The 22,929-nt window shown below is 40.0% G+C and overlaps 1 non-coding gene across 1 annotated transcript; it reads right to left on the bottom strand.

Annotated features, from left to right (window-relative positions):
* Nucleotides 1-12,591: 12,591 nt before the first annotated feature.
* Nucleotides 12,592-12,710, bottom strand: LOC138365765 (5S ribosomal RNA). Its single transcript, XR_011228986.1, has one exon. It is a non-coding gene; the product is annotated as a 5S ribosomal RNA (ribosomal RNA).
* Between the last annotated feature and the right edge of the window lie 10,219 nt (nucleotides 12,711-22,929).

The raw sequence follows: 22,929 nt of genomic DNA, 5'->3' as shown, positions 1-22,929 counted from the left end.
ATTCAGGACAGCCATTGAATTAGTTAGGAGCAAGGGAGGAATCCCGATCATATGTGGCATTCTTCCAAGAAAGGGAGTAGGAAATGAATGGATATCGAGGGCACTTGGTGTCAATTGCCGGCTGGAAAGATATTGCAAATCAAATGCAATATCTTTCATAGACAACTGGGAACACTTCTATGGAAGAAATGAAATGTATGCTCGTGATGGGGTGCATCTATCGAGAGCTGAGGTTGTTGCTGTTGCGAACTCGTTGGAAGAAGTGGTTAGAGGTGTTTGTTTGGGTTTAAACTGTTAGTAGATAGAGGTATGGGAATTGATTTGGAAGAAGGAGGTAATAAAAGTATGTGTTTGTGGGAGAAAGGAATTGGCAAAATGATCAGGGAAAGAGAAGGGCCTCAAAATAACAATTCACTTAGGATATATTACACTAACAGTAGAAGTCTAAGAAATAAAATTAACGAATTAAATGCTCTTGTCTGCACAGAAAAAATAGATATTATTGCACTTACCGAAACGTGGATGAATGTAGAAAATAGAGAACTATTAGCTGAATATCAAATAAATGGATTTAAACTATTTCACACAGATAGATATATTAGACGAGGAGGGGGAGTAGCCATATATGTTAGGGACAATTTGAAATGTAGTCTCAAAGAGGGAATCAAAACTGAGCCACACACAGAAACTATTTGGATAGAATTATACGAAAAAGCAAATAATATTATAATAGGAGTTATATATAGGCCACCAAATTTAGACAAAATGGAAGCAAAGCATCTATGGGATGAAATATCGAGGGCATCTAGATCTAACAGTATTTACGTCATGGGTGACTTTAATTTTAGTGGAATAAACTGGTTGAACAAAACAGGGAATAGTGAAGCAGTAGATTTTCTAGAATTAATTGACGATTGCTTTCTTACGCAACACATTAAGGAACCAACACGGGAAAATAATATTTTAGATTTAGTGTTAACTAACAGGGAAACACAAATTAATGACTTCAAAATAGGGAGTGAGCTAGGGAACAGTGATCACAAAGAAATCAGATTAGCATAGAATGGAATAGACCTGTAGGAGAAAATTCTGTTAAAGTGCCAGATTTTCGAAAAGCTGATTTTAATAGCCTTAGAATTTTTTTGGGTCAAATTGATTGGAAAGTCTTGGGAATGGGGTGGAGGCCGGTCTTGGAGCGAGACATGAACCCAGTGATAGGTGACGTAAATGGGGATTTCGATGTGGATTCAATATATAACTTATTTAAGAATATTCTAAACAAAGCACAGGAACGAAGTATACCATACAAATTGATTAGATCGAATACCAATGACCCAAAGTGGATAACAAAGAATTTGAAGAATCTTATAGGTAAAAAGAGAGCTTGGTACAAAAGGATTAAAAATGGGGAGGTCACTTTAGAACAGGAATTCGTACAACTGGTTAGAAATGTTAAAAAAGAGATAAGGAAAGCAAAAAGAAACTATGAAGTTCGCATAGCAGGGCAAGCAAAGACAAATCCTAAAGGGTTTTTTCAGTTATATCGTACTAAGACTAGGGAAAGGATAGGTCCATTAAAAACTGAGACAGGTCAAATAACAGATAGTGATGAAGAGATGAGTAATATTTTTAATAAATATTTTGTATCTGTATTTACTAAAGAGGAACTTAACAATATGCCTTCAGCCGAACAAGTCTATGTGGGTGGGGACGAGGACAGGTTGACGAGTTTAACAGTTACCAGGGAGGATGTTCTTAAACAAATAGTAAAACTCAAACCAAACAAATCCCCAGGGCCGGATGAAGTGTTTGCCAGGGTGCTTAAAGAATGCAAAGAGGAGCTTTAGGACCCACTATCAACCATATTTAATAAATCAATAGAGTCAGGCAGTGCCAGAGTTTTGGAAAGTTGCTATTGTGATACCAGTTTTTAAGAAAGGAGATAGATCACTTGCGTCTAACTATCGACCAATTAGCCTAACGTCTATTGTGGGAAAGTTACTCGAATCTATAATAGCAAATAAAATTCGTCTTCATCTTGAAAAACATAAATTAATAATTGAGTCGCAACATGGTTTTATAAATGGCCGTTCATGTTTAACAAATTTGTTATCTTTTTATTCTAGCATTGTTGAGGCAGTTGATAGTGGTAAGGATTGCGATGTTGTATACCTTGACTTTAGCAAAGCTTTTGATACAGTGCCACATGAAAGACTGATTAAAAAAATAGAGTCTCATGGTATTGGGGGTGCTATATTAAGCTGGATTAGGGCATGGCTATACCAAAGGAAACAGAGAGTTAGTATAAATGGAATCAAGTCAGAGTGGGAAAATGTTGTAAGTGGAGTGCCTCAAGGCTCTGTCCTGGGACCTCTGTTGTTTATAATATATATAAATGATTTAGATTCAGGTTTGAGTAGCAACATTTGCAAATTTGCCGATGATACGAAAATCGGTAGGGAAATTAATTCGGAGGAGGACTCACTATCACTTCAAGTTGATCTAGATAGGGTTTTGAAATGGTCAAAGGATTGGCAGATGCAGTTTAATGCTGATAAATGTAAAGTTCTGAGGTTAGGTAATGATGATAGAGTTACAAGATACGAGCTAGATGGTGTTGTGATTGCGAAGTCGGATTGCGAAAGGGATCTGGGAGTTATGATTAGTAAGAATTTAAAACAAAAGGATCAATGCATAAATGTTCGTAATAAGGCAAATCGGACACTTGGATTTATTAATCGCAGCGTTAGTAACAAGACACCTGGTGTGGTTCTCAAGCTATATCTTGCTCTAGTTAGGCCCCATTTAGATTATGCAGTTCAGTTTTGGTCGCCATATTATAGAATGGATATAAATTCACTTGAACGTGTCCAGCGTAGGATGACTAAGTTAATTCCCCAAATTAGAAATCTTTCATATGAAGAAAGATTAACAAAGCTTAAGTTGCATTCACTGGAAAGGCGAAGAGTTAGGGGTGACATGATAGAGGTTTACAAGTGGATGAATGGACATAACCGGGGGGATATTAATAGGGTATTAAAAGTATCAACACAGGACAGAACACGAAACAATGGATATAAATTGGATAAGTTTAGATTTAGGAAAGACTTGGGTAAATACTGGTTCAGTAACAGGGTTGTTGATTTGTGGAACCAATTGCCGCGTAACATTGTGGAGGTGGGGTCCCTCGATTGTTTCAAGCACGGGTTGGACAAGTATATGAGTGGGATTGGGTGGTTATAGAATAGGAGCTGCCTCGTATGGGCCAATAGGCCTTCTGCAGTTACCTTTGTTCTTATGTTCTTATGTTCTTATTAAAAACTGAGACAGGTCAAATAACAGATAGTGATGAAGAGATGAGTAATATTTTTAATAAATATTTTGTATCTGTATTTACTAAAGAGGAACTTAACAATATGCCTTCAGCCGAACAAGTCTATGTGGGTGGGGACGAGGACAGGTTGACGAGTTTAACAGTTACCAGGGAGGATGTTCTTAAACAAATAGTAAAACTCAAACCAAACAAATCCCCAGGGCCGGATGAAGTGTTTGCCAGGGTGCTTAAAGAATGCAAAGAGGAGCTTTGTGACCCACTATCAACCATATTTAATAAATCAATAGAGTCAGGCAGTGCCAGAGTTTTGGAAAGTTGCTATTGTGATACCAGTTTTTAAGAAAGGAGATAGATCACTTGCGTCTAACTATCGACCAATTAGGCTAACGTCTATTGTGGGAAAGTTACTCGAATCTATAATAGCAAATAAAATTCGTCTTCATCTTGAAAAACATAAATTAATAATTGAGTCGCAACATGGTTTTATAAATGGCCGTTCATGTTTAACAAATTTGCTATCTTTTTATTCTAGCATTGTTGAGGCAGTTGATAGTGGTAAGGATTGTGATGTTGTGTACCTTGACTTTAGCAAAGCTTTTGATACAGTGCCACATAAAAGACTGACTAAAAAGTTAGAGTCTCATGGTATTGGGGGTGCTATATTAAGCTGGATTAGGGCATGGCTATACCAAAGGAAACAGAGAGTTAGTATAAATGGAATCAAGTCAGAGTGGGAAAATGTTGTAAGTGGAGTGCCTCAAGGCTCTGTCCTGGGACCTCTGTTGTTTATAATATATATAAATGATTTAGATTCAGGTTTGAGTAGCAACATTTGCAAATTTGCCGATGATACGAAAATCGGTAGGGAAATTAATTCGGAGGAGGACTCACTATCACTTCAAGTTGATCTAGATAGGGTTTTGAAATGGTCAAAGGATTGGCAGATGCAGTTTAATGCTGATAAATGTAAAGTTCTGAGGTTAGGTAATGATGATAGAGTTACAAGATACGAGCTAGATGGTGTTGTGATTGCGAAGTCGGATTGCGAAAGGGATCTGGGAGTTATGATTAGTAAGAATTTAAAACAAAAGGATCAATGCATAAATGTTCGTAATAAGGCAAATCGGACACTTGGATTTATTAATCGCAGCGTTAGTAACAAGACACCTGGTGTGGTTCTCAAGCTATATCTTGCTCTAGTTAGGCCCCATTTAGATTATGCAGTTCAGTTTTGGTCGCCATATTATAGAATGGATATAAATTCACTTGAACGTGTCCAGCGTAGGATAAGAACATAAGAACATAAGAACAAAGGTAACTGCAGAAGGCCTATTGGCCCATACGAGGCAGCTCCTATTCTATAACCACTCAATCCCACTCATATACTTGTCCAACCCGCGCTTGAAACAATCGAGGGACCCCACCTCCACAATGTTACGCGGCAATTGGTTCCACAAATCAACAACCCTGTTACTGAACCAGTATTTACCCAAGTCTTTCCTAAATCTAAACTTATCCAATTTATATCCATTGTTTCGTGTTCTGTCCTGTGTTGATACTTTTAATACCCTATTAATATCCCCCCGGTTATGTCCATTCATCCACTTGTAAACCTCTATCATGTCACCCCTAACTCTTCGCCTTTCCAGTGAATGCAACTTAAGCTTTGTTAATCTTTCTTCATATGAAAGATTTCTAATTTGGGGAATTAACTTAGTCATCCTACGCTGGACACGTTCAAGTGAATTTATATCCATTCTATAATATGGCGACCAAAACTGAACTGCATAATCTAAATGGGGCCTAACTAGAGCAAGATATAGCTTGAGAACCACACCAGGTGTCTTGTTACTAACGCTGCGATTAATAAATCCAAGTGTCCGATTTGCCTTATTACGAACATTTATGCATTGATCCTTTTGTTTTAAATTCTTACTAATCATAACTCCCAGATCCCTTTCGCAATCCGACTTCGCAATCACAACACCATCTAGCTCGTATCTTGTAACTCTATCATCATTACCTAACCTCAGAACTTTACATTTATCAGCATTAAACTGCATCTGCCAATCCTTTGACCATTTCAAAACCCTATCTAGATCAACTTGAAGTGATAGTGAGTCCTCCTCCGAATTAATTTCCCTACCGATTTTCGTATCATCGGCAAATTTGCAAATGTTGCTACTCAAACCTGAATCTAAATCATTTATATATATTATAAACAACAGAGGTCCCAGGACAGAGCCTTGAGGCACTCCACTTACAACATTTTCCCACTCTGACTTGATTCCATTTATACTAACTCTCTGTTTCCTTTGGTATAGCCATGCCCTAATCCAGCTTAATATAGCACCCCCAATACCATGAGACTCTATTTTTTTAATCAGTCTTTCATGTGGCACTGTATCAAAAGCTTTGCTAAAGTCAAGGTATACAACATCGCAATCCTTACCACTATCAACTGCCTCAACAATGCTAGAATAAAAAGATAACAAATTTGTTAAACATGAACGGCCATTTATAAAACCATGTTGCGACTCAATTATTAATTTATGTTTTTCAAGATGAAGACGAATTTTATTTGCTATTATAGATTCGAGTAACTTTCCCACAATAGACGTTAGGCTAATTGGTCGATAGTTAGACGCAAGTGATCTATCTCCTTTCTTAAAAACTGGTATCACATTAGCAACTTTCCAAAACTCTGGCACTCTGCCTGACTCTATTGATTTATTAAATATGGTTGACAGTGGGTCACAAAGCTCCTCTTTGCATTCTTTAAGCACCCTAGCAAACACTTCATCCGGCCCTGGGGATTTGTTTGGTTTGAGTTTTACTATTTGTTTAAGAACATCCTCCCTGGTAACTACTAAACTCGTCAACCTGTCCTCGTCCCCACCCACATAGACTTGTTCGGCTGAAGGCATATTGTTAAGTTCTTCTTTAGTAAATACAGATACAAAATATTTATTAAAAATACTACTCATCTCTTCATCACTATCTGTTATTTGACCTGTCTCAGTTTTTAATGGACCTATCCTTTCCCTAGTCTTAGTACGATATAACTGAAAAAACCCTTTAGGATTTGTCTTTGCTTGCCCTGCTATGCGAACTTCATAGTTTCTTTTTGCTTTCCTTATCTCTTTTTTAACATTTCTAACCAGTTGTACGAATTCCTGTTCTAAAGTGACCTCCCCATTTTTAATCCTTTTGTACCAAGCTCTCTTTTTACCTATAAGGTTCTTCAAATTCTTTGTTATCCACTTTGGATCATTAGTATACGATCTATTCAATTTGTATGGTATACTACGTTCCTGTGCTTTGTTTAGAATATTCTTAAATAAGTTATATATTGAATCCACATCGAAATCCCCATTTAAGTCACCTATCGCTGGGTTCATGTCTCGCTCCAAGACCGGCCCACACCCCATACCCAAGCCTTTCCAATCAATTTGACCCAAAAAATTTCTTAGGCTATTAAAATCAGCTTTTCGAAAATCTGGCACTTTAACAGAATTTTCTCCTACTGGTCTATTCCATTCTATGCTAAATCTGATTTCTTTGTGATCACTGCTCCCTAGCTCACTCCCTATTTCGATGTCATTAATTTGCGTTTCCCTGTTAGTTAACACTAAATCTAAAATATTATTTTCCCGTGTTGGTTCCTTAATGTGTTGCGTAAGAAAGCAATCGTCAATTAATTCTAGAAAATCTTCTGCTTCACTATTCCCTGTTTTGTTCAACCAGTTTATTCCGCTAAAATTAAAGTCACCCATGACATAAATACTGTTAGATCTAGATGCTCTAGATATTTCATCCCATAGATGCTTTGCTTCCATTCTGTCTAAATTTGGTGGCCTATATATTACTCCTATTATAATATTATTAGCTTTTTCGTTTAATTCAATCCAAATAGTTTCTGAGTGTGGCTCTGTTTTGATTCCCTCTTTGAGACTACATTTCAAATTGTCCCTAACATATATGGCTACTCCACCTCCTCGTCTAATATATCTATCTGTGTGAAATAGTTTAAATCCATATATTTGATATTCAGCTAATAGTTCTCTATTTTCTACATTCATCCACGTTTCGGTAAGTGCAATAATATCTATTTTTTCTGTGCAGACAAGAGCATTTAATTCGTTAATTTTATTTCTTAGACTTCTACTGTTAGTGTAATATACCCTAAGTGAATTGTTATTTTGCGGACCTTCTCTTTCCCTGATCGTTTTGCCAATTCCTTTCTCCCACAAACACATACTTTTATTACCTCCTTCCTCCAAATCAATTCCCATACCTCTATCTACTAACAGTTTAAACCCAAACAAACACCTCTAACCACTTCTTCTAGCGAGTTCGCAACAGCAACAACCCCAGCTCTCGATAGATGCACCCCATCACGAGCATACATTTCATTTCTTCCATAGAAGTGTTCCCAGTTGTCTATGAAAGATATTGCATTTGATTTGCAATATCTTTCCAGCCGGCAATTGACACCAAGTGCCCTCGATATCCATTCATTTCCCACTCCCTTTCTTGGAAGAATGCCACATATGATCGGGATTCCTCCCTTGCTCCTAACTAACTCTATGGCTGTTTTATACCTCTGAATCAGTTCCTCACTCCTGACTCGACCAACATCATTTCCTCCTGACTAAGTTAATTCCCCAAATTAGAAATCTTTCATATGAAGAAAGATTAACAAAGCTTAAGTTGCATTCACTGGAAAGGCGAAGAGTTAGGGGCGACATGATAGAGGTTTACAAGTGGGTGAATGGACATAACAAGGGGGATATTAATAGGGTATTAAAAGTATCAACACAGGACAGAACACGAAACAATGGGTATAAATTGGATAAGTTTAGATTTAGGAAAGACTTGGGTAAATACTGGTTCAGTATCAGGGTTGTAGATTTGTGGAACCAATTGCCGCGTAACGTGGTGGAGGTGGGGTCCCTCGATTGTTTCAAGCGCGGGTTGGACAAGTATATGAGTGGGATTGGGTGGTTATAGAATAGGAGCTGCCTCGTATGGGCCAATAGGCCTTCTGCAGTTACCTTTGTTCTTATGTTCTTATGTTCTTATAAATGATATTATGACAGGAAATGGAAACAAACCCATTATTTGTATTAGTGCAGGGGGTAATGATGTTGGACGAGTTAGGAGTGAGGAACTAATACAGAGATTCAGGACAGCCATTGAATTAGTTAGGAGCAAGGGAGGAATCCCGATCATATGTGGCATTCTTCCAAGAAAGGGAGTAGGAAATGAATGGATATCGAGGGCACTTGGTGTCAATTGCCGGCTGGAAAGATATTGCAAATCAAATGCAATATCTTTCATAGACAACTGGGAACACTTCTATGGAAGAAATGAAATGTATGCTCGTGATGGGGTGCATCTATCGAGAGCTGAGGTTGTTGCTGTTGCGAACTCGTTGGAAGAAGTGGTTAGAGGTGTTTGTTTGGGTTTAAACTGTTAGTAGATAGAGGTATGGGAATTGATTTGGAAGAAGGAGGTAATAAAAGTATGTGTTTGTGGGAGAAAGGAATTGGCAAAATGATCAGGGAAAGAGAAGGGCCTCAAAATAACAATTCACTTAGGATATATTACACTAACAGTAGAAGTCTAAGAAATAAAATTAACGAATTAAATGCTCTTGTCTGCACAGAAAAAATAGATATTATTGCACTTACCGAAACGTGGATGAATGTAGAAAATAGAGAACTATTAGCTGAATATCAAATAAATGGATTTAAACTATTTCACACAGATAGATATATTAGACGAGGAGGGGGAGTAGCCATATATGTTAGGGACAATTTGAAATGTAGTCTCAAAGAGGGAATCAAAACTGAGCCACACACAGAAACTATTTGGATAGAATTATACGAAAAAGCAAATAATATTATAATAGGAGTTATATATAGGCCACCAAATTTAGACAAAATGGAAGCAAAGCATCTATGGGATGAAATATCGAGGGCATCTAGATCTAACAGTATTTACGTCATGGGTGACTTTAATTTTAGTGGAATAAACTGGTTGAACAAAACAGGGAATAGTGAAGCAGTAGATTTTCTAGAATTAATTGACGATTGCTTTCTTACGCAACACATTAAGGAACCAACACGGGAAAATAATATTTTAGATTTAGTGTTAACTAACAGGGAAACACAAATTAATGACTTCAAAATAGGGAGTGAGCTAGGGAACAGTGATCACAAAGAAATCAGATTAGCATAGAATGGAATAGACCTGTAGGAGAAAATTCTGTTAAAGTGCCAGATTTTCGAAAAGCTGATTTTAATAGCCTTAGAATTTTTTTGGGTCAAATTGATTGGAAAGTCTTGGGAATGGGGTGGAGGCCGGTCTTGGAGCGAGACATGAACCCAGTGATAGGTGACGTAAATGGGGATTTCGATGTGGATTCAATATATAACTTATTTAAGAATATTCTAAACAAAGCACAGGAACGAAGTATACCATACAAATTGATTAGATCGAATACCAATGACCCAAAGTGGATAACAAAGAATTTGAAGAATCTTATAGGTAAAAAGAGAGCTTGGTACAAAAGGATTAAAAATGGGGAGGTCACTTTAGAACAGGAATTCGTACAACTGGTTAGAAATGTTAAAAAAGAGATAAGGAAAGCAAAAAGAAACTATGAAGTTCGCATAGCAGGGCAAGCAAAGACAAATCCTAAAGGGTTTTTTCAGTTATATCGTACTAAGACTAGGGAAAGGATAGGTCCATTAAAAACTGAGACAGGTCAAATAACAGATAGTGATGAAGAGATGAGTAATATTTTTAATAAATATTTTGTATCTGTATTTACTAAAGAGGAACTTAACAATATGCCTTCAGCCGAACAAGTCTATGTGGGTGGGGACGAGGACAGGTTGACGAGTTTAACAGTTACCAGGGAGGATGTTCTTAAACAAATAGTAAAACTCAAACCAAACAAATCCCCAGGGCCGGATGAAGTGTTTGCCAGGGTGCTTAAAGAATGCAAAGAGGAGCTTTGTGACCCACTATCAACCATATTTAATAAATCAATAGAGTCAGGCAGTGCCAGAGTTTTGGAAAGTTGCTATTGTGATACCAGTTTTTAAGAAAGGAGATAGATCACTTGCGTCTAACTATCGACCAATTAGGCTAACGTCTATTGTGGGAAAGTTACTCGAATCTATAATAGCAAATAAAATTCGTCTTCATCTTGAAAAACATAAATTAATAATTGAGTCGCAACATGGTTTTATAAATGGCCGTTCATGTTTAACAAATTTGCTATCTTTTTATTCTAGCATTGTTGAGGCAGTTGATAGTGGTAAGGATTGTGATGTTGTGTACCTTGACTTTAGCAAAGCTTTTGATACAGTGCCACATAAAAGACTGACTAAAAAGTTAGAGTCTCATGGTATTGGGGGTGCTATATTAAGCTGGATTAGGGCATGGCTATACCAAAGGAAACAGAGAGTTAGTATAAATGGAGTCAAGTCAGAGTGGGAAAATGTTGTAAGTGGGGTGCCTCAGGGCTCTGTCCTGGGACCTCTGTTGTTTATAATATATATAAACGATTTTGATTCAGGTTTGAGTAGCAACATTTGCAAATTTGCCGATGATACGAAAATCGGTAGGGAAATTAATTCGGAGGAGGACTCACTATCTCTTCAAGTTGATTTAGATAGGGTTTTGAAATGGTCGAAGGATTGGCAGATGCAGTTTAATGCTGATAAATGTAAAGTTCTGAGGTTAGGTAATGATGATAGGGTTACAAGATACGAGCTAGATGGTGTTGAGATTGCGAAGTCGAATTGCGAAAGGGATCTGGGAGTTATGATTAGCAAGAATTTAAAACAAAAGGATCAATGCATAAATGTTCGTAATAAGGCAAATCAGACACTTGGATTTGTTAATTGCAGCGTTAGTAACAAGACACCTGGTATGGTTCTCAAGCTATATCTTGCTCTAGTTAGGCCCCATTTAGATTATGCAGTTCAGTTTTGGTCGCCATATTATAGAATGGATATAAATTCACTTGAACGTGTCCAGCGTAGGATGACTAAGTTAATTCCCCAAATTAGAAATCTTTCATATGAAGAAAGATTAACAAAGCTTAAGTTGCATTCACTGGAAAGGCGAAGAGTTAGGGGTGACATGATAGAGGTTTACAAGTGGGTGAATGGACATAACAAAGGGGATATTCATAGGGTCTTAAAAGTATCAACACAAGACAGAACACGAAACAATGGGTATAAATTGGATAAGTTTAGATTTAGGAAAGACTTGGGTAAATACTGGTTCAGTAACAGGGTTGTTGATTTGTGGAACCAATTACCGCGTAACGTGCTGGAGGTGGGGTCTCTCGATTGTTTCAAGCGCGGGTTGGACAAGTATATGAGTGGGATTGGGTGGTTATAAATAGGAGCTGCCTCGTATGGGCCAATAGGCCTTCTGCAGGATGTCTATTGATTCTTAGAAGTAGATTAGGCTGTAGGGCAGCTTGCATATGTCATCTTCTACCTGGTGAAGACAGGGAGTGGCGGAGCCGAGAGGATTATGGGTCTTCGCTGACGGAGCCGGCCCACATAAGGTACATAAGGGCAAATATCCCCTTAAATTCGTTCAGCTGACTCGGGTTGCCGGAGGCCACCAAAGAAGCGCCACTGATTTATATCTGATTTATATATTATTACACGTATACTTCTATCATGTTTATGTAGTTTTCTCATCAGTAATCTTTATTTACTTTTATTGTCGCTTTTATATGTCTCCTCATCTCACTGAACATTGTGAACAAGTGATATTATATTGCACCACACTAGTACTGATATTAAACAGAAAAGTGACACTAGGTGGCAACACTGTATCAAATTTGAAATGAAAGCGTTGCTGGGACGGACGCAGAGAAGATTACCCAGCTTGCGACCGAAATAAATGTTGAGAACTGAGGTAACGACCGGAGGTCCCGCAAAACTTTGCATGTGTAGCTGGACAAGCCCGGTGGGGGTTATCTTGAGATGATTTCAGGGCTTTAGTGTCCCCGCGGCCCGGTCCTCGACCCCCAGGAAACAGCCCATGACAGCTGACTAACACCCAGGTACCTATTTTACTGTTAGGTAACAGGGGCATAGGGTGAAAGAAACTCTGCCCATTGTTTCTCGCCGGCACCTGGGATCGAACCCATGACCACAGGATCACAAGTCCAGCGAGCTGTCCGCTCGGCCGACTGGCTCCCCCCTTAACATTATTGCCAACAGCATTTGGTGTTCCCAGGCGGTCACCCATCCAAGTACTAACCAAACCCAACGTTGCTTAACTTCGCTGATCGGACGAGAAGCGGTGTTCTCAACGTGGTATGGCCGTTGGCGCTCTCTCTCTCTGACGTGTTGCACATTGCAGGATAGAGCTCAAGTAGTTTTTTTTCTACCACAGATGTGGCCACACATTTACAATGCTAACCAGCATTGTGTCTTTTATATAGTGTCATTAATGTACATTCACAAAGGTGAAATGTAATTCTGATCAGCTTCCATATATACTTTATATCCATACATATACATACACGCACACATATACATACATATATACACACACATTCATTCACATACATTTGTCTCATTTACTCTGACAGGGTGAGATAGCTGATAAAGAAACTAGTGTGTAATTAAGCACTTAATCACTGAAGGTGCTTTTACAAGCTCAGGTTATATAGTTACATCATATATATACATTGTATAATTGGTATATTACATGGTCAATCTTGGATACAAGTCCAATATATCATCAAGTGTTCCAGTACTCATATAGTAACTACACAGTTCAGCATACCTTAGCCCAGGAGGGCGAAAATCAGTCAGTATGGGGCATTCTACAATATAATGTTCAAGAGAGTGCATGTTTTCTCTTTCACAAAGTTGACACATTGTGTACTCGACATTTGGGTTTTGAGAAAGCTGCCAGATACGTCTATATCCCAGGCGTATTCTGGCCACTATAACATCACATTGCCGGGTTCTTGTTCTATTAGTCCCATATGTGAATGTCTCCTCACGATATCTATCATAATATTTAATGCTACAACTTTCAGGTCTTTGTGAATTTGTTAGGACGGAGAGATCTTCACTAGATATTTGTTTAAGTATTCTCTTTGTCACTGCTAATGAAACACCCATATCAATTTCTACCACTGGTTTTCTACAGGCTGTCTTTGCAAGCATATCAACAGTGTCATGCCTTGAGATGCCAACATGTGATGGTATCCATAGGAATTTAACCTCAAGTCTGTTTTCTTTAGCAGCTAAAACATTCATTCGAATATCACTGACTATTTTCTGGGTGTCACTACTATGTGCGTTCAATGCCAAGAGTGCACTCTACGAGTCACAGTATATCAGTCCACTGCCTTTGTCTTTTAGAAATTCAGTGGCAAGGTATATGCCTCCAAGTTCGGTTTGAGTTGTACTTGCCCAGTCATTGACGCGCTTCATTGCTGTATGTACGAGAGAAGATTGTTCAAATATGTTACATGCACATCCGGTACATCGTCCACCTTCTTCTACAGAGCCTTCGGTATAGCACTAATACACATCGTTACCCATACTCTGAGTACTTTCAGTGATGCTTTTCAGTGTTAACTGTTTTAAAACACTTTCGCGCTCCCTACAATGGTAAAAAAAAAAGCGGTATTTGCGCCGAGCGTTTTTGCTGAGTAAGCGTAAAAACAAAAATGTGTATACTCTTTTTACTCTCCTTACCTTAGTTCTTGAACTACGTATTTCATTTTGGTACCAACGTGTTCGCAATAAAATTCTCTAGAACATCAGTAAAAAAAGTCACGAAACGTATAGGGATACCAGCACCAAATAAATAACTACGAAGATGACTCGCCGTGAACGCCCAACAGCAACAAAATGTTTTTACTCTTGGGATTGTTATCACCTCCACACTTGTCTTACAGCGTTAATTCTGGTATCAATGGACTCGCAATGAAATTCCCAACACGGTGATATGAATATAAGCGTAGAATAATGATTGCGGCCCGCCCGCAAGAGTGTGGGAAGTAGTGAAATTGTTACCTGGTATAGGTGACGGGACGACGCACAGCGCTTTGAAAGTTTATACTTATTTCACTCTCATGACATTAATTTTCTATGTACGTCATTCATTTTTGTGTCAATGTGTTCGCAATAGAATGTTCTATTAGCCCATAGGTAAAAAAGATCAACAAAGCGTAAGATAGAATAGCGCCAAATATAAAACAACACTGGAACATATCAGTAGCGTCAAATACACACGAAATGTTTTTACTTTTGTTATGTTTGTCAAGTTTATACATGTTGCACACAGTTATTTTTGGTTGTACATTGATCGGAATAAAATTCCCTAAACAGACATATGCATATAATACATGATATGGGGGAAGCATTACCAGTATAAACGGCTAAAGTCACCCACCTGCAACCCGTTTGGGACATAATACCATTTGATCGAAGTGGTCCACACCTTTCATGAACTTATTGTACAATGCAGCCTAGTGGTGAGAAAGAGAGCCTCATGGCGCGCAGTTTGAAACAAACCCAAAGTAAATCGGATAAAAATTGAATTTTATAAAAATATTTTAAAAGAGGACATAACTTTATGTCCACTATGCGGTAGCGTTAGGCGAAACAGGACTCACCGGTGAGTAATGTAGTGTGCACACTATCTTTCTTGGGCGCATTTACAAAATCAACTGATAGATCCCAGTTATCCCATGGAGTAATTGGTTCATTAATCATTAGTTGAGTTGGGTATATATTTAATATTTTGATGGAGTTAGCTACCTTGTAGAACCAATATACATAATCAGATTTCGTTCTTCTTCTATAGACCTCAGGTGAGTGCAGCATATTAGAGAGTTTAGCTTGAAACTTCATGTGTTGTCTAGAACTACTCAATGCCTTCACGCCGAAAACTGTGCTAATAGACAAAATTCTCTCACATATGGTAGGTAATTTTAACTCTGCTCTCATATTAACTATTCTCGAGGACTTTGGAGCCCCAAGGATGAGACGCACAGCTTCATTTTGCAAGGTTTCAAGAGATTTCAGCTCTTTGTCAGTATCAAGCAGTGTGTGCTGGGCTTTCTCCTCTCTCCCTTAGCTCCACAGTCAAGTAGTGGTGGACCGGACTTGAGGCATGACTTGGAGAGCTCCCTGAATGTGGTCAACGGTACCCCAGTAGAGGGGGTGAAGACCCGCAGCGTGGGGGGTTATAGGATCATTAACAACGGTACCCCAGTAGAGGGGGTGAAGACCCGCAGCGTGGGGGGTTATAGGATCATTAACAACGGTACCCCAGTAGAGGGGGTGAAGACCCGCAGCGTGGGGGGTTATAGGATCATTAACAACGGTACCCCAGTAGAGGGGGTGAAGACCCGCAGCGTGGGGGGTTATAGGATCATTAACAACAGTACCCCAGTAGAGGGGGTGAAGACCCGCAGCGTGGGGGGTTATAGGATCATTAACAACGGTACCCCAGTAGAGGGGGTGAAGACCCGCAGCGTGGGGGGTTATAGGATCATTAACAACGGTACCCCAGTAGAGGGGGTGAAGACCCGCAGCGTGGGGGGTTATAGGATCATTAACAACGGTACCCCAGTAGAGGGGGTGAAGACCCGCAGCGTGGGGGGTTATAGGATCATTAACAACGGTACCCCAGTAGAGGGGGTGAAGACCCGCAGCGTGGGGGGTTATAGGATCATTAACAACGGTACCCCAGTAGAGGGGGTGAAGACCCGCAGCGTGGGGGGTTATAGGATCATTAACAACGGTACCCCAGTAGAGGTGGTGAAGACCCGCAGCGTGGGGGGGGGGTTATAGGATCATTAACAACGGTACCCCAGCAGAGGTGGTGAAGACCCGCAGCGTGGGGGGGCGGGGTTATAGGATCATTAACAACGGTACCCCAGTAGAAGGGGTGAAGACCCGCAGCGCGGGGGGTTATAGGATCATTAACATACACCTCCGTTGTTTAAGTGTAAATCGCATCACACAAAGCTAAGGTGTGAGAGCTTATTACAACAATAAACTTCCTTGGGATTGCTGATACATCAGTAAACTCTGTGGGAAATCTGGTAACAACATTAAACATTCCGAAAAAAGCTGGAAACAAAAGAAGACTCCCTGGGTATTTTTGTAACAACATTAAACTGTTTGGTAAAAATGGTATCCACATTAAACTCTCTTGGAGAGCTGGTAACCACATTAAACTTTCTTGGAAAGCTGGTAACAGTAATATACTCTCTGGGAAAGCCGGTAACAAGGTTAAACTCGCTTGTATAGCTGGAAACAACATTAAACTCTCTGAGAAAGCTGGTGACAACAGTAAACTCTCTGGGATGGCATTTAATATAACTAAACTCTCTGCAAAAGCTGGTAACAACATTAATCTATCTGGAAATGCTTGCAGCAATATTAAACTCTCTGGGAAAGCTGGTACGAACATTGAACTCTCTGGAAAAGCCTGGTAACCACAGTAAATTTTATTGTAAAGTTGGAAACATCAGTAAACTCTCTGGGAAAGCTGGAACAACATTAAACTCTCTGGGAATGCTAGTAAAAATATTAAACTCTATAAGGAAGTTGGGAACAACAGTAAATGGTCTAGGAAAGCTAGTAACAACCGCTGGTTGGAAGCTGGTGTTTTGGATATCTCCTGCTTAGGCAGTAGATCCTGCCTCTTTCCAGTACCGCCTATTCACCAATGTATCTGCATGCTCCAACATAAGGAATCAGCATCAACAACCAAAACAATACATTTTCAGACGCCTCAGTGTCTAGATAGACACCACCCGCCTTCCACCCTCTAGTACCCGAGACACCTGGACACCTGCTGTCTGGGCAGAGGCCAAGACACTGGTCGACAGGACGCTAATTGCTTGTCTTACTGCCGGCTGATGGTTTCCCACAAGATTCGCGCTATCTATGCCTTCCTGGCCCATATATATATATATATATATATATATATATATATATATATATATATATATATATATATATATATATATATATATATATATATATATATATATATATATATATTATATATTATATATACATATATATATATATTATATATATATATATATATATATATATATATATATAAATATATATATATATATATATATATATATATATATATATATATATATATATATATATATATATATATATAAAGAGCTCGCATGCATCCAGTCATTAGAATGCACTTCCTGCTCTCAGCTGGAACATGTACTCACGCTCCCCTGGGTGTCAGTAGACTTCTGCAGCTTTTGTATAACGTATTAATTGCCCCTTTGCCATTAACGTTACTATCACATGTGTCTATTTCTCTTGTAAATTGCGTTTAAGCCAAGTGGATAAGGGGCTTTGTTTTGTATGTTATTCAAATCATTTTGATATATTAAATCTCAGAAATTTTTATTTCATTAGTTTTCACCTGCAGTTCTCACAGTGTAGAGGAAACAAGCAGTCTTATTTGTTTTATTTTACTTTTTGTATTCATGTGCGATTGCAACAACACCAGCCAGAACAGCCACTGCTCTATTACATATTATCGTCACACTGCTAACAACATTAATCTCTCAGGGAAAGCTGGTAACAACATTAATCTCTCAGGGAAAGCTGGTAACAATAGTAAACTGTCTGTTAAAGCTGGTAAAAACAGTAAACTCTTTGGGAAAGCTGTGAATAACATTAAACTCTCTTGAAAAGCTGGAAACAACATTAAACTTTCTGGAAAAGCTGGTACCAACATTAAACATTGTCGTAAAGCTGGAAACAACATTAAACTCTCTGGGAAAGCTGTGAACCTCACGGAGAGTGCAACACAACTGTAGCAGCAAACTGTGCCTCACTGATGAACTGCAACACACATGCAGCAGCCACCTGTGCCTCACTAATGGACTGCAACACACCTGCAACAGCCACATGTGCCTCACTGATGGGCTGCAACACACCTGCAGCAGCCACATGTGTCTCACTGATGGACTGCAACACATCTGCAACAGCCACATGTGCCTCACTGATGAACTGCAACACACATGCAGCAGCCACCTGTGCCTCACTAATGGACTGCAACACACCTGCAACAGCCACATGTGCCTCACTGATGGACTGCAACACACCTGCAGCAGCCACATGTGTCTCACTGATGGACTGCAACACATCTGCAACAGCCACATGTGCCTCACTGATGGACTGCAACAGCCACATGTGTCTCACTGATGGACTGCAACACACCGGCAACAGCCACATGTGCCTCACCGATGAACTGCAACACACCTGCAGCAGCCACATGTGTCTCACTGACGAACTGCAACACACCTGCAACAGCCACCTGTGCCTCACTGATGAACTGCAACACACCTGCAACAGCCACATGTGCCTCACTGATGGACTGCAACACACCTGCAGCAACCACATGTGTCTCACTGATGGACTGCAACACACCTGCAGCAGCCACATGTGTATCGCTAATGGACTGCAACACACCTGCAGCAGCCACATGTGCCTCACTGATGGACTGCAACACATCAGCAGCAGCCACATGTGTCTCACTGATGGACTGCAACATCCTGCAGCAGCCACATGTGCCTCACTGATGGACTGCAACACACATGCAACAGCCACATGTGCCTCACGGATGGACTGCAACACACCTGCAACAGCCACATGACTCACTGATGGACTGCAACACACCTGCAACAGTCACATGTGTCTCACTGATGGACTGCAACACACCTGCAGCAGCCACATGTGCCTCACTGATGGACTGCAACACATCTGCAGCAGCCACATGTGTCTCACTGATGGACTGCAGCACATCTGCAACAGCCACATGTGCCTCACTGATGAACTGCAACACATCTGCAGCAGCCACATGTGTCTCACTGATGGACTGCATTACACCTGCAGCAGCCACATGTGCCTCACTGATGGACTGCAACACATCTGCAGCAGCTACATGTGTCTCACTGATGGACTGCAACACATCTGCAGCAGCCACATGTGCCTCACTGATGGACTGCAACACAACTGTAGCAGCAAACTGTGCCTCACTGATGAACTGCAACACATCTGCAGCAGTCACATGTGTCTCACTGATGGACTGCAACACACCTGCAGCAGCCACATGTGCCTCACTGATGGACTGCAACACACCTGCAGCAGCCACATGTGCCTCACTGATGGACTGCAACACATCTGCAGCAGCCACATGTGCCTCACTGATGGACTGCAACACATCTGCAACAACCACATGTGCCTCACTGATGAACTGCAACACATCTGCAGCAGCCACATGTGTCTCACTGATGGGCTGCAACACATCTACAGCAGCTACATGTGTCTCACTGATGGACTGCAACACATCTGCAGCAGCCACATGTGCCTCACTGATGGACTGCAACACATCTGCAGCAGTCACATGTGTCTCACTGATGGACTGCAACACATCTGCCGCAGTCACATGTGTCTCACTGATGGACTGCAACACACCTGCAGCAGCCACATGTGTCTCACTGATGGACTGCAACACATCTGCAGCAGCCACATGTGCCTCACTGATGGACTGCAACACATCTGCAGCAGCCACATGTGCCTTTCTGATGGACTGCAACACATCTGCAACAGCCACATGTGCCTCACTGATGGACTGCAACACATCTGCAGCAGTCACATGTGTCTCACTGATGGTCAGCAACACACCTGCAGCAGCCACATGTGATCATGCTGAGACATGATGACATGTCTCATCATGATGACATACACTATACCATGATGACACAATGATTGTAATTCAATATTAGTTTTGAGTGTTGCACTGCTTAACTTGGTCCTGGCCTCGTTTGTGTTTATTCTATGGTGATATAATTCCTGCTCGGGAAGCATAACTTTTGTCACGCTTTAAATCAGCTTTTTACAAATGTTGTATTTCCTCATAATTTGTGCATTTATTCCATATTAAACAGGATGAAACAATGATGATCACTAGAACTTAATTCTTTGTCCACATGAACATAATTTATAGAATCTTCATTGGAAGATAAAATTATGCCCAGGACATTTGAGGTCCACGTTAGATTCTTAACCAATTAACACAGTGCGATTTAAAATAAATTTGTGAACAAACTATGTCCATAGCTATTAGATATTGGATCTCCCCAGTACGGTGTAGGCAGATTTACGTCACCAATTAAGACTGATTCGTTCGTGTTACATATATCAGCTATTTGATTATATATCAATTCATCTTTTCCAAAATAAGCAGCAAGAAGCTTGAAGTAGATCCATATTAGTAATTGATGCTTTTGTTATCACCTAATGCAATAAACATATAATCTATATTTAAGAGATGAGTGTGTAGGATGGTTATTAGGTTCACATATTTTCCTTTACCAGTTTTCATGTAAATATTACCAATAATGTTATTTTTTTACACAGACATCGCCGGCTGCTTCAGGTGTAGAACAATTCTTACACAGGCTGCTTCAGGTGTAGAACAATTTTTACACAGGCTACTACAGGTGTAGAACAATTCTTACACAGGCTACTACAGGTGTAGAACATTTCTTACACAGGCTACTACAGGTGTAGAACAATTCTTACACAGGCTACTACAGGTGTAGAACAATTCTTACACAGTCTGCTTCAGGTGTAGAACAATTCTTACACAGGCTGTTTCAGGCGTAGAACAATTCTTACACAGTCTGCTTCAGGTGTAGAGTTCGGTCAAACTATGCCAATGATTCTGGGTAAATTAAAGTTACCAAATATTTTCAAAAGTTTCTCCATCTCATTAATATATAAATATTAATTTATCGTTTAGACTAATGGCATTGTTGAACGTAAGGCTTTTATGAACATGTATGTCGAGCAGTCACTATAAATGATAACTGATTTTCTTTAGAAGTTTTGAAACATAAACTATTACACCCTCAGCAATTTATCGGATACTGTTATCATAGTGGCATCCAGGCAGCAGCTTATATGTGTGACTATTATTAAATAAAAAATAATGAAAATAAAGATTCTCAATGGTTTTTGCTCCTGATTGAAAATAGAACTATTGTAATTGTTACGGCCCTATTGGGTCGCAACTGGGTTCTTCTCTGATGTTATTAGAGTTTGAGTATCCGGCCCCAAGTTAGTAGTGGCTTTCAAGGGGTGTGTTCCGTAACGCAAGTAAATTAAAGGGGAAGGGATACGAATGCACTGCTTTTGTATATATATTGCTACCACCACCATAAATAAATATATCACAGTCACACGCGGGGTTGCTATAACTACACTTATTATATACAGATTAGTCTTCCTCTGAAGACACAGGATGCTCCACGGTGCTCAAGATGAGTAGCCCTGGTTCACTTCGTCGTGGCCCACGATGAATCCTCTGATTCTCTCGGCGAATCTACCCTGGCCACAGGCCAGCCAAATCACAGTCCCACTGGGTGCACCATCGTGGAGGCCTTCAACCACAAATCCAGCCTGTAGCTGGCAGGTTCCTAAATAACAAGAAATATATTAACAACACGAGACTACACTAAAGATAAGAATGACACTACCAAACTCCTAACGACTTATTTCCTAAGAACACATAAGAACATTCCCTTACTCTCATATCCTACCCTGGCCACACCTCTCAGCCTAGAGTACTGAGTGTTCCCAAGAACACATAAGAACATTCCCTTACTCTCATATCCCACCCTGGCCACACCTCTCAGCCTAGAGTACTGAGTGCTCTCAAGAACACATAAGAACATTCCCTTACTCTCATATCCAACCCTGGCCACACATAACAAATTGTTATGTTCATAATACTATGTATGATCATTTCAGAAGCATCTTGAGTCGTGATAAATCATACCATATAACATTATATTTGTCTGACAGGTTGGACAGCTGTTCAGTTAGCAGCCTTTAGAGGTCACAACGACGTGGTGAGGATTCTCACCCGTGATGGTGCAGATGTCAACGAGGAGAATGAAGTGTACAGAATCGATGTTTGGCAATTTGGTAAGAAATCCATGAACTTTATAACATAACAAGGTGGGATACCCGGCGATGCCCGGGTATCCTCCCTTAAACACATCCCCACTCCCATCACTTTTTGTTTCCATCTCTCTCCTCTCTATACAATTTTCCACCCTCAATTCCAACTTTTCCCATTTCCCCCCCCCCCCCTCCTCCCTCCTCTACCCCCTCTCTTGCACAATCCCTTCCCTACCCTTTATCTTTCCCGGACCCCTTGCCGACTCTTGCCCTTCACAATCTCCTCCACTTGTTCTTCCCTCTTTTCCTCTACCCTTCTATCTCCTAACTTACCGATTTATTCCTTCTCTCAAAATGAGAGGTCATTTTTTTTATTGGTGTTAAAATTAACGTAGATATATGACCGAACCTAACCAACCCTACCTAACCTAACCCAACCTATCTTTATAGGTTAGGTTAGGTTTGGTAGCCGAAAAAGTTAGGTTAGGTAAGGTTAGGTAGGTTAGGTAGTCGAAAAACAATTAATTCATGAAAACTTGGCTTATTAGGCAA

This window comes from Procambarus clarkii, chromosome 17, assembly GCF_040958095.1.
Source record: "Procambarus clarkii isolate CNS0578487 chromosome 17, FALCON_Pclarkii_2.0, whole genome shotgun sequence".
NCBI lineage: Eukaryota > Metazoa > Arthropoda > Malacostraca > Decapoda > Cambaridae > Procambarus > Procambarus clarkii.
This window is presented reverse-complemented; position numbering and strand designations above follow the sequence as displayed.